This window comes from Desmodus rotundus, chromosome 4, assembly GCF_022682495.2.
Source record: "Desmodus rotundus isolate HL8 chromosome 4, HLdesRot8A.1, whole genome shotgun sequence".
Classification (NCBI taxonomy): domain Eukaryota; kingdom Metazoa; phylum Chordata; class Mammalia; order Chiroptera; family Phyllostomidae; genus Desmodus; species Desmodus rotundus.
This window is the reverse complement of record NC_071390.1, coordinates 52,198,409-52,217,287: the sequence shown is the minus strand read 5'-3', so window position 1 is coordinate 52,217,287 and position 18,879 is coordinate 52,198,409. Positions and strand designations below refer to the sequence as shown.

At 39.0% G+C, this 18,879-nt stretch overlaps 1 protein-coding gene across 8 annotated transcripts in view; it reads left to right on the top strand.

Annotated features, from left to right (window-relative positions):
- USP54 (ubiquitin specific peptidase 54) overlaps window positions 1-18,879 on the top strand; it is a 141,625-nt gene that overhangs the window by 29,085 nt on the left and 93,661 nt on the right. The window lies entirely within an intron of this gene.

Sequence of the window (18,879 nt, the reverse complement as noted above, 5' to 3'; positions counted from 1 at the left end):
CCACTGAGCCACACCAGCCAGGGCAAGTTGCCCTATTTTTAATAAGGCATCTCACCCAAGTTACCTGTGCTTGATGTCCTAGAATCACACCCTCTTTGGCCCACACTCTTCAGAAAGTAAGCCTGCAGTCTTCAGATGTAGGGGAATGGCATTTGCCTGGCTGTATTGGGTTGAAAGCATCTGAAACATGAAATTGCTTCTTAAACACATTTTAAAATTGCTCTACCATTTTTAAGTCCTACCCCATATTCCTACCTGCAAACAGCTCCAATTCCTGAGCCTTTTCTGGGTTCTCTAGTGGGAGTATGCATGCTTTTGGTTGCCAACATTTATCCTCCATTTCCATCTCTGGTATGTTAATCAATTACTGCACATTTATCTGCTTTTCAGCTTCCAAAATTTTGTGTAAATTCTACGCCTGCAATCATTTTCTTTTCCAATTTCTTTGCCCTTGCGGATTTTTATCCTTTGTATTCTTTTACTCTTACTTTTAGTGGAGACTTAATTTAAGAGTCAGTAGAGGTAATGTGTGTTTAATCCACATACTTAAACAAATGTAATCCATTTTTATAATTTTATATACATATAAAATGCATGCACAAATAACAGTAGTACTTTATGTGTTTTATAATTTTTATATAAATTGAATATGGGAGTAATTCTACAACTTTATTTTCATATTGAAATCTAATTCTGAAATAAATGTGGTTCATCTATACTTAAATAATGCATAGCATTAAATCTGAAGACTATATCACATTGTATTTACCTATCCCCTTTGATGGACATTTAAATTGTTTCCAGTTTTTCTCTATTTAATATATGTGAATATAAATTTCTATATTTAATGTGTGGGAATTTTTTTAGGCTATGATGAGAAGTGAATTGCTAGATGTATTAGTTATCTATTGTTGCATAACAGATTATCCCCAAATTTAGTGACTTAAAACTACAAATATTTTTTTAACTCATAGCGTCTATAGGTCAGGAATCAAGGTGTCTGTCTCAGAGGCTACAATCAAGTTGTAGCTGCAGCTTTGATTTCATCTGAAGACTTAACTGAGTGAGGGTCTGCTTCCAAGTTCTCTCACATGGTCATTGGTAGGATTTAGTTCCTCATGGGTTGATTGATTGAGGCTGACTAGTCAGTTCCTTGCTGGCTTGTTGGCTGGTGGCCTCCTTCATTTCCTTGCCTTGTGGGAGTCTCCATAGAGCAGTTTACAACATGGCAACTGGCTTTCATGACAGTGAAGAAGATGGAAGCCAGAGTCTGTAACCTAATCTTGGAAGAGACATTCCATCATCTTTGCTGTATTCTGTTTATTAGAAGCAAGTCACCAGGTCCAGCCCATAGTGAAAAAAGGGGATTACAGAAGGGCATGGATAAAGTTGTATACTACAATGAGTTACAGGTGTACTAGAATATTTAGCCTGAAAAGAGATGATTAAGGGAACAGATAAGTTTTGTCTTACATATTTGAAAGCCTTATGTAAAGAGGAAACTATAGATTGGCTCATGCTCTCTTTCCTCAAACATATTCTGTCAGAGGCTGGGTGACAATTTGTAAAAAAGGTTGTAAAAAAAGATTGTAACCTCTTGCATTAGGTTAGAAACTTAACTATATGCTCTCTAAAGAGTCTTTCTACTCTAAAATTCTGTGATTATGAGTGAGATTCAGACTGTTAGTATTTGAATAGTTTCACTGCTTAGGGAGCAGTATATAGATAATACACTGTATTTGCACATAGAGATTTCATTTAGAAGATCCAAGTTAAGTAGTTAAGAGAAGAGCTATAGATTTACGCTTTTATTCACTGAAAATAATCACTGTTCATATTCTGTTTTTACTTTATATTCCTTTGGTTACCTGAGAATGCTTATTAATATAGTTCTCATTTTAAAATATTATAAGTGACTCAGTTTTTTTCATATAACAAAGGTATTTTATTTAAAAAAAAAGCCCCACAAGTAAGAAAAAACAATCCTATACCCTATAATTCTTTCACCAAAGATTATATTAACATTAACTATGATAACACCATGACATAATGGTATGTAATCTCTGACCTTTTAATTTGAGATGCACACACACTGCACTCATTATTTGTGGTAGTATGTTGTATAATGTTGCTGCAAACACAATTAATGAATACTGAATCACTGCTCCTAGGAGAAATAATGGATTAGGTTTCTGTTAGTCTTTTTACTTGATTTTATGTTTTTTAAGTTAAAAATCTTCCCTTATTACATAAAGCCAATACAGCTATTTCTAAGTTCAACTGTTTGTGCATCTCTATGTCGTTGAAAGTGTTATGCCTGTGATGTTAAAGACAATCGCTTCCAAGCGTCATCAGATAGCGGCTTTCTGTGGGGATCATCATTTGTCATTTCACATGCAACTGACACTTTGCTCTAGGATGTTAGGAAGCTCTCCCAGGCCCCAGAGTAAACATATACCTGATGTTCTTCCACACCTTAATTGTGCTAGAAGCAACAGGGTTCTAAAGAAGACACAATTAAAGCTATCACAAGTGTCCCAGCTTGTCAATATACTGTTTTATCATTTTCATTAACAAAGGGTAGAACAATGGGGCCCTAATTTGCATTATAATTGATTGTTACAAGATACTGTGTGTTCTCCTGAGAACATGTCAAGACTGTAAAGATGCAAGGTCACTCTCAGGAGAGTTTCCAGACTAGGAAGTGGAGAGTTTACCACAGGTGCAAGGAGTTGCTTCCTGTACTCCAATTACATGCTTGAAATAGTGCTTTGCAAGAGCTGCGCTGATTACAGTGTACACAATTCTGAGACAGTCTTCACTATACATGTTGTAGAATTAAAAGACTAATTTAATCTTCCTGTTGTTAGTGTTATTACATACACGTTGTGAGAATTATTTTCCATTATTCAGTTTAGCTCAAGAGAGAATAGAAAATTTCAGCAAATATTATAACCAGATAATAACCAATTCTCTAAACTAAAGAAACAAAGTGATTGCTGAGGTTAACAAAGATGCAATAATTTTCTTCATATGACCTTGTACTGTTTTGTGAGCTGCATTACTAAAAATCATTAGCTCAGCAAAAATCTTTACAAGACAGCTCATTAAAACAGGCATTTGGCCAATAAGGATTTAATTTCACACCAATAAAACTTTAGATTTATATTTATTTAGGACTGTTTGCACATGTTTATAGAATAGTTAATTTACTTTAACAGATGACAAGATAGCCCCCCCATCAGTGAGACCATGGCCTAACTACGTTTGCTCTACTTACATAGCAAGAGGATAACATGAAACATGGAAGCATTCGATTTGTGGTGCTGAATGATGATCTGCATCCCTCCTGAATTTTTATGCACCATATGTGGTAGTAGGACTAGCCCATTCTGTGTTTTTGCCCCTCCTGCTAGTCTGGATGCATTAGTTTCTTTAATTCCGTAGTTGTCAGACTTCCATTCAACTCGATTTCTGTCAATTCTGAGTGATGGTTGTTTTAGAGTTTAGTTGTAATTTTGATGTGGTTGTGTGAGGAGGTGAGCTGTTTTATCTATGCCACCATGTTGACGAGAAGTCCTCATGAAGAGCAGGTTTCCGTTAGTCTTTGATTATATTTTTGTTAACTGATCAACACATAACCTCACTTTAATTTAGTTTTGTTTAAAGACACTTTATATTATATATATTATTGATTTATTAACATTGAACTCATGGCAAAAGCACTATAACTTATTACTGAACAGACTTCTCTAACACATGTATTTTCTTCAGAAGGCACATCATAGCCTTCTTGAACTTAGAAACACTAAACAGCACTTAAGCACATTTTTAAAAAAAAAATTAAAAAAGATTGTATTTAATTTTAGAGAGAAGGGAAGGGAGGGAGGAAGAGAGGGAGAGAAACATCAATGTGTGGTTGCCTCCAGCACACCCCCTGCTAGGGACCTGGCCTGCAACCCAGGCATGTGTCCTGACTGGGAATCAAACCTGTGACCCTTTGGTTTGCAGGCCTGAGCTTAATCCACTGAGCTATATCAGCCAGGGCAGCGCTTCAGCACTTCATTTTAAACAGTTAAATCACCAACCCAAAACACAAAAATGTAAGTAATGTGACACTAAATAAACCACCAAAGGGCCACTTGTTTATAGTGTGAGAGGTGAAACAAGAAGGTAGAGTATTGCCTAGTTTGACCTCAGTTGGGAATATATGCCTGAGAGGACTCAAATGTTTTGCCATTCTGTGATTTCTTGTGCATGTTCCTGAATGATGACAAATATGCTGCAAATGTGGATTTGGGTATAAGAAATAAATTCTGGTTAGTAGGCAAGTTTGCATGTATTGAATTCAGGAATAATGAGGATTGGCTCTATGGGTTGTGTGTATATTGACTCTTATATTTAATTTTGTTTAATTTTATAAAAATAAAATAATTTTGAAAATACTGTATAGTCTGCTCTTTTCACCTAACATCCTAATGATTTATTCATTCAACAAATGTTTATGGTATGCCCACTATGTATTCACATGTTCTACTGGACTCTGGAGATACAGTAGCAAGCAAGATACTTGAAGCCCCTGCATTAGGGAGCTTATATTCTAATGGGGAAGGTAGGTAATAAGTGATGTATGGGATTGATAAATACAAGAAAACAATGAAGCAGAGTAGGGAGATGAACCGAGTAGCAGGTGGTAATTTTATATGAGTTGTTCAGTAAAGTCCCTTTGAGGATGGTAACATTTAAGTAGAGAGCTGAATAAAGGGTAGAAAAGGCTATGCAAAGAGCTGGGGATCCAGGCATTCCATGTAATGGGGGATTCGCAAGTAAAAAATCCTTGAGATGGGAACATGCTTGGCATTTTTAAAAGATGATGGGCAGAGAGCCGTAAAGATGAAATTTTTGAGGTCAAGATGGAAGTGTATGTAAACATGCTTCACCTCCTCGTACAACCACAACTAGATCTCAAAACAAATAACACCCAGAACAATCAGAAAATTGAGCTGTATGGAAGTCTGACAATCAAGGATTGAAAGAAGCCACATTCATCCAGATGGGTGCATTTTTTACAATAGGCCACACTACTAAGACAGGGAATCGAAACAGCTGTACTTAATACTTGGAACCAAACACAGGGAGGCTGACAAATTGAGGAGGCAAAGAAATATGACCGAAATGAAAAGAGAAAAAAAAACCCAGAAAAACAACTAAACAAAACAGAGATAACCAACCTATCAGATGCAGAGTTCAAAACACTGGTGATCAGGATGTTCACAGAACTCATTGAGTATGGCAACAAAATGAAAAAATCCAGGGAGAAATAAAGATTACACTAAATGACATAAAGAAAAATCTACAGGGAACCAACAGTGGAGGGGATGAAGCTGGGATTCAAATCAGTGATTTGAAACATAAGGAAGAAATAAGTATTCAACCAGAACCGGAAGAAGAAAAAAGAACTCAAAACAATGAGGATAGTATAAGGTACCTCTGGGACATCTCCAAACATACCAACATCTGAATCATATGGATGCCAGAAGGAGAAGAGGAAGAGCAAGAAATTGAAAACTTATTTGAAAAAATAATGAAAGAAAACTTCCTTAATCTGGTCAAGGAAATAGACATACAAGTCCAGGAAGTACAGAGAATCCCAAATAAGTTTGATCCAAAGAGGACCACACCAAGACACATCATACTTAACATGCCAAATTTTAAAGATAAAGAGAGAATCTTAAAAGCAGCAAGAGAAAAGCAGAGAGTTACCTACCAAGAAGTTCCCATAAGACTGTCAGCTGATTTCTCAAAGCAAGCGTGCAGGCAAGAAGTATTGCCAGGGCAAGAAGTATTCAAAGTGATGAAAAGCAAGGACCTACAACTTAGATTACTCTATCCAGCAAAGCTGTCATTTAGAATGAAAAGGCAGATAAAGTGATCCCAGAAAAGGTAAAGCTAAAGGAATTTATCACCAAGCCATTATTACATGAAATGTTAAAGGGACTTATTTAAGAAAAAGAAGAAGGTCAAAACTATGAACATTAAAATGGCAACAAATTCACAACTATCAACAGCGGAATCTAAAAAAAAAAAGCAAACTAAGCAAACAACCAGAACATGAACAGAATCAAAGATATGGGGATTACATGTATAGTTATCAGCTGGGCGGGGGAAAGGGGACAATGGGGGGAAAGGTGCAGGGATTAAGCATAATTGGTAGGTACAAAATAGAGGGATGTTAAGAATAGTATAGGTAATGGAGAAACCAAAGAACTTACATGCATGGCCCATGGACATGAACTAAGGGGGGTTATTGCTGGAGGGAAAGGGGGAAAAACGGGGACAACTGTAATAGCAAAATCAATAAAATATATTTTTAAAAAACATGAAATTTTTGAGAGAAGTACAGGCTAGATCATGAGAGATTTAAGATTAGGAATCTAGAGTTTATTCAGAATGTAATGGGAAGACATTGGAGTGTCTTCTGTGGAGTAATGACATTGATTTCTTTTGAAAATATTCTGGTGGTTGTGTGAAGAAGTGATTGCAATGGAAGAAGTGATTGCAGTGGAAGAAGTGGAAGCGATGGAGAACAGATAGAAGGCTTTGCAGTTTTGTAGGCAATATCCTAGGTGACTTTGTTAGGGTGTGGCAGTGGAGGTGGTGACAAGGGATATGTTTTGAGAGTAGCACCAATAAGATTTGCTGATGGATTGATGAGGTGTTAGAGAAAGAAGGAAGTCATTGAAGCATGTCTTCAATATGGACCTGAACAAATGACTGAATGGTAGTACTATTTACTAAGATAGGGAAGAGTATGGAGAAGCTGATTGGGGTATATATGCTGAGAATCAAGATGTTTTTTCGTTTGGACATGTTAGATTTTAGATACCTAATAGAAAACCAAGTGGAAATATTTAGTAGTAAGTTAATATACAAGTCCGGATCTCAGGGGAAGCTAAATAAAGAGTATGGTGATTATATCTTCATGTCAATAAATATTCATCTACAAAATTTTTTCATGGTTAATTCACATTCCATTGTATTGATATGTTCTGTACTTTGTGATGAATAACTTTGTAAATTCTTTTTTAAACTACTTCTTCTAGGGTATTTGCAATGCAGTTATGATATTAACCAGAGTTAGCTCAAATTTCACAAGGTTTTTTTTTTTTTTTTTTTGCTTATTTTGTTGTGTTTTTTTTTTAATATATTTATTGATTATGCTATTACAGTTGTCCTATTCCCCCCCCCACTCCACTCCATCCTGCCCACCCCCCTCCCTCCCACATTCCCCCCCTATAGTTCATGTCCATAGGTCATACTTATAAGTTCTTTGGCTTCTACATTTCCTACACTATTTTTACCCTCCCCCTGTCTATTTTCCACCTATCATCTATGCTACTTATTCTCTGTATCTTTCCCCCCCCTCCCCCTCCCACTCCCTTAATGACAACCCTCATGTTCTAGTTGTTTGCCTAGTTTGCTCTCGTTTTTGTTTTATGTGTGGCCGTTAATAACTGTAAGTTTGCTGTCATTTTTATTGTTCCTATTTTTGATCTTCTTTTTCTTAGGTAACTCCCTTTAACATTTCATATAATAAGGGCTTGGTGATGATGAACTTCTTTAACTTGACCTTATCTGAAAAGCACTTTATCTTCCCTTCCATTCTAAGTGATAGCTTTGCTGGATACAGTAATCTTGGATGTAGGTCCTTGCGTTTAATCTTGGGTAATGTAATTATGATGTGCCTTGGCGTGTTCCTCCTTGGGTCCAGCTTCTTTGGGACTCTCTGAGCTTCCTGGACTTCCCGGAAGTCTATTTCCTTTGCCAGATCGGGGAAGTTCTCCATTATTTGTTCAAATAAGTTTTCAATTTTTTGTTCTTCCTCTTCTCCTTCTGGCACCCCTATATTTCGGATGTTGGAACGTTTCAAGGCGTCTGGGAGGTTCCTAAGCCTCTCCTCATTTTTCCAAGTTCTTGTTTCTTCATTCTTTTCTGGTTGGATGTTTGTTTCTTCCTTCTGGTCCACACCATTGATTTGAGTCCCAGTTTCCTTCTCATCACTATTGGTTCCCTGTACATTTTCCTTTGTTTCTCTTAGCATAGGCTTCATTTTTTCATCTGTTTTTCGAATAGATTCAACCAAGTCTGTGAGCATATTGATAACCAGTGCTTTGAACTGTGCATCCGATAGGTTGGCTATCTCTTCCTCGCTTAGTTGTATTTTTTCTGGAGCTTTGAAGTGTTCTGTCATTTGGGCCTTTTTTTTTTTTTTTTTTTTGGTCTTGGCGCGTCTGTTACTTCAAGGGGCGGAGCCTTAGGTGTTCACCGGGGCGGGGTAATGCTGGTCGCAGCGCTGTGACCCTGTACGTGGGGGAGGGGCCGAGAGGGAGCAATGGCGCCCGCCTCACTCTCCTCCGGCTTTCAATCTTTCACTCCGATACCCACAATCAAACTGGGCCACTCTGGTGCTGGTTCCCGAGTAAGTGGGCCCGTGCACACTCTAGGCCCCTGTGGGTCTCTCCAACCACCTCTCCTATGAGGCTGGGAGTTTCTCCTGCTGCTGCCCCAACCCCCACGGGCGTTTTCAATCAGAGGTTTGAGGCTTTATTTCTCTGAGCTAGAGCCCTGGGCTGCGCGGTCTGCTTTGCTGCCCGCCGTTCGTCCGGTTTATCTGTGGGCGAATGTGGTGCTACAGGGTGCTACCCGCTGCTCTGCCTGCCCCACTCTCCGCCACTCTGAGTCCGGCCCTCTGGGTTTATCTGTGCGAATGTGGGGCCGCAGGGTCTGCTAGTGGTCGGACTGCCTGCGCCATTTGTCCCACACTCCACCAGTCTCAGTCCCGCCACAGCCACGCGAGTCCTCTCCACCCCGGTGCCCGTCTCCGCCCCTCCTACCGGTCTGGATGAATGTTTATTTTCTATTTCCTTGGTGTTGGTCCCCCTTGCTGTTCGATTCTCTGTCAGTTCTGGTTGTGCGAGGAGGCGCAGTGTGTCTACCTACGCCGCCATCTTGGTTCTCCAAATTTCACAAGTTAAGGTCAGTTTCCTCCAAGACTGCCTGTACTTCAAACACCAACCACAGGTTTGGGAGTCTTGAAGACGCCTACATTTCTGACCAACTAGCTAAAACTCAGGGATTCCCCAGACCACCTCAGGCGTGATAATTTGCTAGAACAAGTCACAGGACTCAGAAAGTGCTATACTTAAGATTACAGTTTTGCCCTTTCCCAGTAGCTCAGTTGGTAGAGTGTCGTTTGGATACATCAATGGAACCTTGGCAGGTTTCATCCCTGGTCAGGGCACATGCAAGAAGCAACCAATGAGTGCATAGATAAGTGGAACAACAAATCTATTTTTCTCTCTCTCTTTAAAATAAAGGAGAAAAAAGATTACAGTTTTATTATAACAAAAGGTTACAAATCTGAACCAGCAAAAGGGAGAGATGCAAGGTCCTATGCCTCTAGGAGGGTCCTGAAAGTAAAGCTTCTGTGTCCTCAGGCTGTGTCACTCTCCCAGGACATCATTGTCTATTACACTAAACAGGGAAGACCACTGTCTCAGTATTCAGAGTTTTCATTGGGGCTTCGTTATGTAGACATGATTGACTGAATTATTGGCCATACAACCAAACTCAGTCTCCAGCCTTTCTCTACTCCACAGAGGTCAGGCTGATACCCTGTGGCTCAAAGTTCCAACACCCTAATCTAGGGGTGTCAAATTCATTTTCACCAGGGGCCACATCAGCCTCACAGTTGCCTTCAAAGGGCCAAAATAATTTTAGGACTGTATAAATGTAACTACTCCTTAACTGTTAAGGAATTGAAATTACATTTGGCCCTTTGAAGGCAACCCCGAGGCTGATGTGGCCCCTGGTGAAAATGACTTTGACACCCCTGCTCTAATAACATGGTTGGTCTTTCCAGCATAGCCAGTCCTCATCTGGAAAGTATATTGGGGCCCACTAGTTCCCATATACTGCTTCACTCAGTTTTCCTTATTATTAGTATCTTAGAGTACATACATTTATTGCAGTTAATGAGTCACTGGTTAGCACAAACTCAGTGTGGCTGGAAGGGCCCATGATGCACAACAAAGATATATCACTTGGGAAACTTCAAAAGTTTAGAGGCTTCCTTCTGAGGAACAAGGTCAAATTCGTATTATACAACAGTGTTAAATTCTTATTATTCAAATTCTTATTAAATTCTTATTTTACAATGGTGTTAAAACCCAATTCACATATTACTTTCTCTGGAAAGCCTTTCCAGACTTTTCAAGGGACTTTGTTCTCTGTTTTAGTTATGCTTTCTTCCTTATCAGACAGTGAGCACTTTGAAGGTCCAATGATTTTAGTCATCATTGTATTTATAATATTAGAATTATGTCTGGCTTACAGTAGATGCTCAATAAGTATTTAATGAATTAAAATATGTAAGATGTAACCCATGAGTAGATGGGAAGTTCAGTGTAGAATTTTCTTATTAGAATATTTTAAGATCAAATAGAATTAATAGTCTTCCCTCATTCCTTCCTACTCCATCCATTCCTATTTACTCTTTCAATATTTTTATTATTTTTAATGTGGACATCAAATTTATAAAAGAACTTAAAAGGAATTTTGCTTTTAAAAATAATTCATCAACAATCCTTTAAATAACAACCTTTTCTAATGTATTCAAAATATACCAAATTTCTGCTTACACAGTTTGTTAGGGACTACATTATTAAATATATAATCACATAAGCATTATCATGCTTAACCTCTCTGAACCTTGGGATCTTTATGTTTTTTTCTTCTGATTCTAAGGGTGAGTAAGTTCTAATGCCCTCTTATTTCTCCTGTCTTTGCACAGGAGAAAGTGAGTACTTAATAAAAATGTAATGGCAGTCCCTAAACCATTTGTGTTAAGATTTTTTAAAAAATATTTTGAATATAATTTACCATGATCTGGGCTAATTCCTGTAAAAGAGTATTTCACTGGGACATACATTTTTGGAATAGTAGGTACACTATGTATTGTTTACATGTGGTTTATTTTTCCTTTGTTACCTAGTTTTTCCTTTTGTGTGTGATTTTTAAAAAATGTACTACTGATTTTTATTGTTTCTCTTGGCTGTGACAATTTCTCAGACTTGCCTTGTTTATGATGACCTTGACAGCTTTGAGGAATACTAGTCAAGTACACTTAGAGGAAGCCCCTCTATTGGGATTTATCTGATGGTTTTCTCATGATTAGACTGGAGTTGTGAGTTTTGGGGTAGAAAAATCACAGAAATACAGTGTAATTCTTATCATATCAAGTTACATATTATCAACATGTTTATCTTTGTTGATAATGACCTTGATCATCTGGCTGAGTTTGTCCACTAAAATTGTTCTTCCCCTACCCCTCTTCCATCCTATATGTATTCTTTGGAAGGAATTCTCTATTCACAGCCCCCACTTAAGGTGAGTGTTGTATGTTCCCCATGCTTGAGGTGAAGTGTCTGTACAAATTATTTGGAATTCTTCTGCAAGTGACATTTGTTTATCTTCCCCATTTATATATTTAATATTTTCTTTATATCAGCATGAATTGATAGATATTTATATTTTAGGTTATAATTCAATATTACTTTTTTTTTTCCCTTTGAATTGGCCACTGGGAGTTCCTTTAATTGTCTCTTGTGTTCTTTGGCATACGTCTACCAGTTTCGGATTTTTGTTTTGTTTTGTTTTTAGCATTTCCTTACTTTCTGACATTAGAAGATGCGCCATATATCTCATATATTTCTTGTCCCTGTTCTAGAATTAGCCATTTTTCCAAGGAACCTTCGTTCCTTTTATTGAAGAATGGTATTAGAAACTAAGCTCTCAGTTTCAGGTGCACTTGTTACAGCCAGGGTATCATTGATTCTAAGAACTCTCAGCTGACAGAGCAAGTAAATATATCTATATTTATATCTATATATCTGTATCTATCTCTAGATATTTCCAGATGTAACCATCTATATCTTTATTAATCTAAAACAACTTCATATTCTAACTCCAAGTCATTACCACGTGAATCATTTTAGCTTTTCTCTCTATTTATCTGTAATCTCTCATTTCAAAAGTGAGAAACCTCCCATCCTCTGTCATTCATTTACTTAGCTGTTCAGTTCCTGTATACATGTGTAGTGATTTCAGAACTGTTAACCTGTACACATGTGGGAAACAGCTTTCTTAGCTAAAGTGCTAATGTACAGTTCCTTGTGCCTTTAGTCTTACCGACTCCAGTCATTTCTAAAGTTACTTAGTTCAGTACCTTTATCTACTACTCCCTTCAGTGAGGTTATTTCATATATTTATATTTTTTTAAAGAAAATTTCAAACATACACAAAGTAAGGAGAAGGGTATAATGAACCCACATGTACCCATCACCAGCTTCGTGAATTTTTAAATACACGGTCAAATTGTGTTTCATTTATACTTCCCCCCCACTCTCTACCCCAATCACCCATAACAATCTTGGAATAAATCCCATACATACTATTTCCTCTGTAAGTATTCCCCAAATGATATTTACCATAATTTAACCAGTCCCTTTTTTGACAGACATTTAGTTTTTCTTTATTACAAACAGTGTATCTAGAAATTTCCTTGTATATTTATCTTTAATTTCAAGAAATTGAATTGTTGAAACAAAGGGTATAAGCATTTAAAATTGAGAAATACTGCCAAATTTACTTTGTGCCTACTAAGAGTGAATGAGAATTTACCCCTCTACACACTGTCACCTTATCCAGTTTTTAAATATTTGGCAATCCGATATGAAAGATGATACGTATTTTTCTTTTGCATTTCTTTTTTTAGAAGATTTTATTTATTTTTAGTTTTAGAGAAAGGGAAAGGGAGGGAGAAAAAGAGGGAGAGAAACATCAATGTGTGAGAGATACCTTGATTGGTTGCCTCTTGCACACCCCCAACCGGGTACCGGGCCTGCAACCCAGATATGTGTCCTGACCAGGAACCAAACTGGTGACCTTCCAGTCCATGGGCTGGTGCTTAATTCACTGAGCCACATCAGTAGGGCATCTTTTCATTTCTTTAATTATGAATGAGATGGGCATTTTTCCTGTCTTTATTGTCCACCTATTTTTTTTCTTTCTGTGAACTGGACATTTAAGATTTTTGCTCATTTAAGAAAATATATTGGCACAAAACGCCAATTTTTGTCTTGGCCTGGTAGCTCAGTTGGTTAGAGCATCCTCCCGATACACCAAGGTTGTGTTTGATCCCTGGACGGGCACATGCAAGAAGCAACCAATGAATGCATAGATAAATGGGACAACAAATCAGTGATTCTCTCTCTCTATCCCTTCCTCTCTCTACTACGATGCTGTCATGATGAACCTCCCCCCACCCCCAAGTTTAAATCACTAACTCAGTAGCAGTATTTAAATTTTTTTAATGAAGGTAAATACTGGCTCCCCCCCCCCCCCCCCGCCGCCTTTACTTTGGCTCCCTTTTTACCCACAAATGGTTCATTAGCTCTGTTTTCTGTGTTTTCAGATCATTTATCAAACAGATGGTTTTAAGTCAGCTTCTGAGTGAGTACTCTAGGGAAAGATGCCCAAAAAGTAACAGGAAGGATTTCTACAGATATGTGGGGGAATGTTTGTAATTATTTAGCAAATGGTGGGCCCAGCAAGTATCACTTCAGCCTGCCTTGTTCATCTGTTCTGTCTTTTCAGCCAAACATAAGACATGTACTCTGACTTTGCTGCTGTGCTATTTTGGTGGCATTTTCAACCTCATTTTTGTCAAAGTGACTTATCTGTGCCTATCCACCTTGTGCATATGTGTAATCAGTTGTACTGTTGGCTTACTCTTTTTTTTTTTTTTTTTAATTAGATCTTTTTTTAAAGTCCTTACCCTAGGACATGTTTTTTGATTTGACAGAGAGAGAGAGAGAGACAGAGAGAGAAGCATCAATGTAAGAGAGAAACATTGATCGATTGCCTCCTGTACATGCCCTGACAGGGATCGAACCTGCAACCATTTGGACAATGCTCCAGCCACCTGAGCCACCCTGCCAGGGTACTGTTGGCTTCTTGATTAGGGAAACAGTGATTTCATTCTGTTCTGAATTAAATGACACTGTAGAATTAAATAAGAGTAGAATGCACCAACAGCCTGATTTTCCTTGCTTATGTACTCTTAAAAAATTATTCACAGTCTCGTAGGCACAGAAGTCGTTTGCCAAGCATTTGAAGCCATCTAGTTGTACCAGGTGGCAGCAGCTATGTTGTTTATGGGGACCTAATTTAAATCATAGACATGAAACAGAGAGTGTCCTTGTTTTATAAAAAGGAAAACTGATTAAAAAAAATAACAGCTATACTGAGATATAATTTACAAATCATACAATTCACTCATTTAAAGTGCACAATTCAATGGTAGTTAATATATTCACAGAGTGAACATTCACTACCACATCAATTTTGGAACATTTCTGTCACCCCCAAAAGAAACACTGTACTTACTAGCAGTTACTTTCCATTTTCTTTACACCTCCCCTCAGCCCTAGACAACCACTATTCTACTTTCTGTCTCTATAGTTTGCCTATTCTGGACATGTCATATAATTGAATCATATAAAATCACATTATACGTGGTCTTTTGTGACCAGCTTCTTTCTGGTCACAGAAAGGCGAAAGAAAACATCACTTAGCATGATGTTTTCAAGGTTCATACATGTTGCAGCATGTATTGTACTTCATTCTTATTATGACTGAATAATATTCCATAGTATGAATAACCATATTTTATTTATCAATTGATGCACATTTGAATTACCACTTTTTGGCTATTATGATTAATGCTGCTACGCACATTTGTGTATAAGTTTTTGAGTGAACATGAGTTTTAGTTTCTCTTAGGCACGTATCTAGTAGAATTGCTGGGTCATATAGTAACTCTGTTTAATCCTTTGGCCATCTGCTGGACTGTTTTCAAAAGTGACAGCACTGTTTTATATTTACACGAGCAGTATAGGAGGGTTCAGTTTCTCCACATTCGTGTCAACACTTGTAAAAGGCGAAAGATTTATATGATCTGAAGAGAAACCAGAGTATTCGTGTCAACACTTGTTAATGTCCTTTTTTATATATTTATTGATTATGCTATTACAGTTGTCCCATTCCCTCCCCCCTCACTCCACTCCATCCTGCCCACCCCCTCCCTCCCACATTCCCCCCCTATAGTTCATGTCCATGGGTCATACTTATAAGTTCTTTGGCTTCTACATTTCCTACACTATTCTTACCCTCCCCCTGTCTATTTTCCACCTATCATCTATGCTACTTATTCTCTGTACCTTTCCCCTCCTCTCCCTCTCCCACTCCCCTCTTGATAACCCTCCATGTGATCTCCATTTCTGTGGTTCTGTTCCTGTTCTAGTTGTTTGCTTAGTTTTCTTTTGTTTTGGTTTTAGGTGTGGTTGTTTATAACTGTGAGTTTGCTGTCATTTTTACTCTTCATATTTTTTATCTTCTTTTTCTTAGGTAAGTCCCTTTAACATTTCATATAATAAGGGCTTGGTGATGATGAGCTTCTTTAAGTTGACCTTATCTGAGAAGCACTTTATCTTCCATTCTAAATGATAGCTTTGCTGGATAGAGCAATCTTGGATGTAGGTCCTTGCCTTTCATGACTTAGAATACTTCTTGCCAGCCCCTTCTTGCCTGTAAGGTCTCTTTGGAGAAATCAGCTGACAGTCTTATGGGAACTCCTTTGTAGGTTACTGTGTTCTTTTCTCTTGCTGCTTCTAAGATTCTCTCCTTCTGTTTCATCTTGGGGAATGTAATGATGATGTGCCTTGGTGTGTTCCTCCTTGGGTCCAGCTTCTTTGGGACTCTCTGAGCTTCCTGGACTTCCCGGAAGTCTATTTCCTTTGCCAGATTAGGGAAGTTCTCCTTCATTATTTGTTCAAATAAATTTTCCATTTTTTGTTCTTCCTCTTCTTCTGGCACCCCTATAATTCGGGTGTTGGAACGTTTCAAGATGTCCTGGAGGTTCCTAAGCTTCTCCTCATTTTTCCGAATTCTTGTTTTCTTCATTCTTTTCTGGTTGGATGTTTCTTTCTTCCTTCTGGTTTACACTGTTGATTTGAGTCCCAGTTTCCTTCCCATCACTACTGGTTCCCTGTACATTTTCCTTTGTCTCTCTTAGCATAGGCTTCATTTTTTCATCTGGTTTTTGACCAAATTCAACCAATTCTGTGAGCGTCTTGATAACCAGTGTTTTGAACTGTGCATCTGATAGGTTGGCTATCTGTTCGCTGCTTAGTTGAATTATTTCTGGAGCTTTGAAGTGTTCTGTCATTTGGGCCACTTTTTTTTATCTTGGTGAGTCTGTTACTTAAAGGGGCGGAGGTTTAGGTGTTCCCTGGGTGGGGTAACGCTGGTCGCTGCGCTGTGATGCTGTACGTGGGGGGAGGGGCCGAGAGGGAGTAATGGCGCCTGCTCCCCTCTCTGCTGGATTTCAGTCACTCCCTGTGCTGCCCACAATCAAACTGGGCCCCTCTGCTGCTGGTTCCCAAATGGGTGGGCTTGTGCACACCCTAGGCCCCTGTGGGTCTCTCCAATGCCCTCTCCTGTGAGGCTGGGAGTTTCTCCTGCTGCCGCCCCAACCCCCACGGGTGTTTTCACTCAGAGGTTTGAGGCTTTATTTCCCCGCGCTGGAGCCCTGGGTTACGCGGTCTGCTTCGCTCCCCGCCATTCGTCCGGGTTTATCTATGCGCGAATGTGGGGCCGCGGGGTGCTACCCACTGCTCTGCCTGCACTGTTCTCCGCCACTCTGAGTCCAGCCCTCTCGGTTTATCTGTGTGCGAATGTGGGGCTGCGGGCTGCTATTGGTCATACTGCCTGCCCCTTTCGTCCCACACTCCGCCAGTCTCAGTCCCTCCACGGCAATGCAAGTCCTCTCTGCCCTGGCTGCCCATATCTGCCCCTCCTACTGGTCTGGATGAATGTTTATTTTTTATCTCCTTGGTGTGGGACTTCCTTGCCGTTCGATTTTCTGTCAGTTCTGGTTGTGCGAGGAGGCGCAGTGTGTCTGCCTACGCCGCCATCTTGGTTCTCATAATCGTTAATGTCTTTTTGATTATAGCCATATTAGGTGTGAAGAGGTATCATGGTTTTGTTTTCATTGCGTTGTTTTAGTTAACCTGTTTTTTTATTTTTAAATATATTTTATTGATTATTCTATTACAGTTCGTCCCATTCTTTTCTCCCCTTTATTCCCCTCCACCCTGCATACCCCCTCCCACCACCTTAGTTCATGTCCATGGGTCGTACATATAAGTTCTTTGACTTCTGTATTTCCCATATTATTCTTAACCTTCTCCTGACTATTTTCTACCTACCATTTGTGCTTATTCCCTGTACCTTTTCCCCTGTTCTCCTCCATCCCCTCCCCACTGATAACCCTCCATGTGATCTCTATTTCTGTGAATCTGTTCCTGTTATAATTGTTTGCTTAGTTTGTTTTTGTTTTTGTCTTTTTTGGGTTCAGTTGTTGATAGTTGTGAGTTTGTTGTCATTTTACTGTTTGTATTTTGGATCTTTTTCTTTTTCTTGGACAAGTCCCTTTAACATTTCACATAATAAGGACTTAGTGATGATGAGCTCCTTTAACTTGACCTTATCTAGGAAGCACTTTATCTGCCCTTCCATTCTAAATGAGAGCTTTGCTGGATAGAGTAATCTTGGATGTAGGTCCTTGCCTTTCATGACTTCAAATGCTTCTTTCCAGCCCCTTCTTGCCTGCAAGGTTTCTTTTGAGAAATCAGCTGTTAGTCCTATGCGAACTCCTTTGTAGGTAATTCTCTCCTTTTCTTTTGCTGCTTTTTAAGATTCTTTGCTTATCTTTAATCTTTGGTAATGTAATTATGATGTGCCTTGGTATGTGCTTCCTTGGGTCCAACTTCTTTGGGACTCTTTGAGCTTCCTGGACTTCCTGGAAGTCTATTTCTTTTGCCAGATTAGGGAAGTTCTCTTTCATTATTTGTTCAAAGAAGTTTTCAATATCTTGCGCTTCCTTTTCTCCCAGCACCCCTATGATTCAGATGTTGGAATGTTTAAAGTTATCCCAGAGGTTCCTAAGCCTCTCCTCATTTTTTCTGAATTCTTGTTTCTTCATTTTGTTCTGGTTGAATGTTTACTTCTTCCACCTGCTCTAAATCATTGATTTGAGTCCTGGCTTCCCCTCCTTCACTGTTGGCTCCCTGTATATTTTTATTTATTTCACTTTGGGTTGCTTTTGTTTCTGCCTTCATGTTGCAACTGAGCTCAACCATTTCTGTGAGCATCCTGATTACCAGTATTTTGAACTCTGTATCAGACAGGCTGGCTATCTCCTCGTCACTCAGCTCTTTTTCTGGAGTTTTGATCTGTTTTTTCATTTGGGCCATATTTCTTTGTCTTGGCATACCTGTTTTGTTGTAAGGGGGTGGGGCAACCCTCTTTACTGCATTGAGGCACTGTCTGTGGGGGAGGGGTCAGAGAGGGAACAATGCCTCTCTCTTGCTCTGCTCTAGCCCCACTTTCCAATAAACTCTTATGTGTGAGACTGGGAGTTTCTCCCACCATGGTTACACCCTGCAGTAGTTTACATCCAGCTTTGAGTGTTTAGTGTAGCCAGCCCTGCCTCACCCAAGGGTCTGCTGCATTGCTGCAAGTCCACTCATCCAGCCCCGCCTCACTCGTGTGGTCTGCCACCTTGCTGTGCATCTCTTAGCTCGGCTGCCCATCTCCTGTCTCTGCCCCTCCTACTGGTCTGGGTGAATGTTTCTTTAACTCCTGGGTTGTCGGAGTTCCATGCAGTTTGATATTCTGGCACTTTTGGTTTTTTAT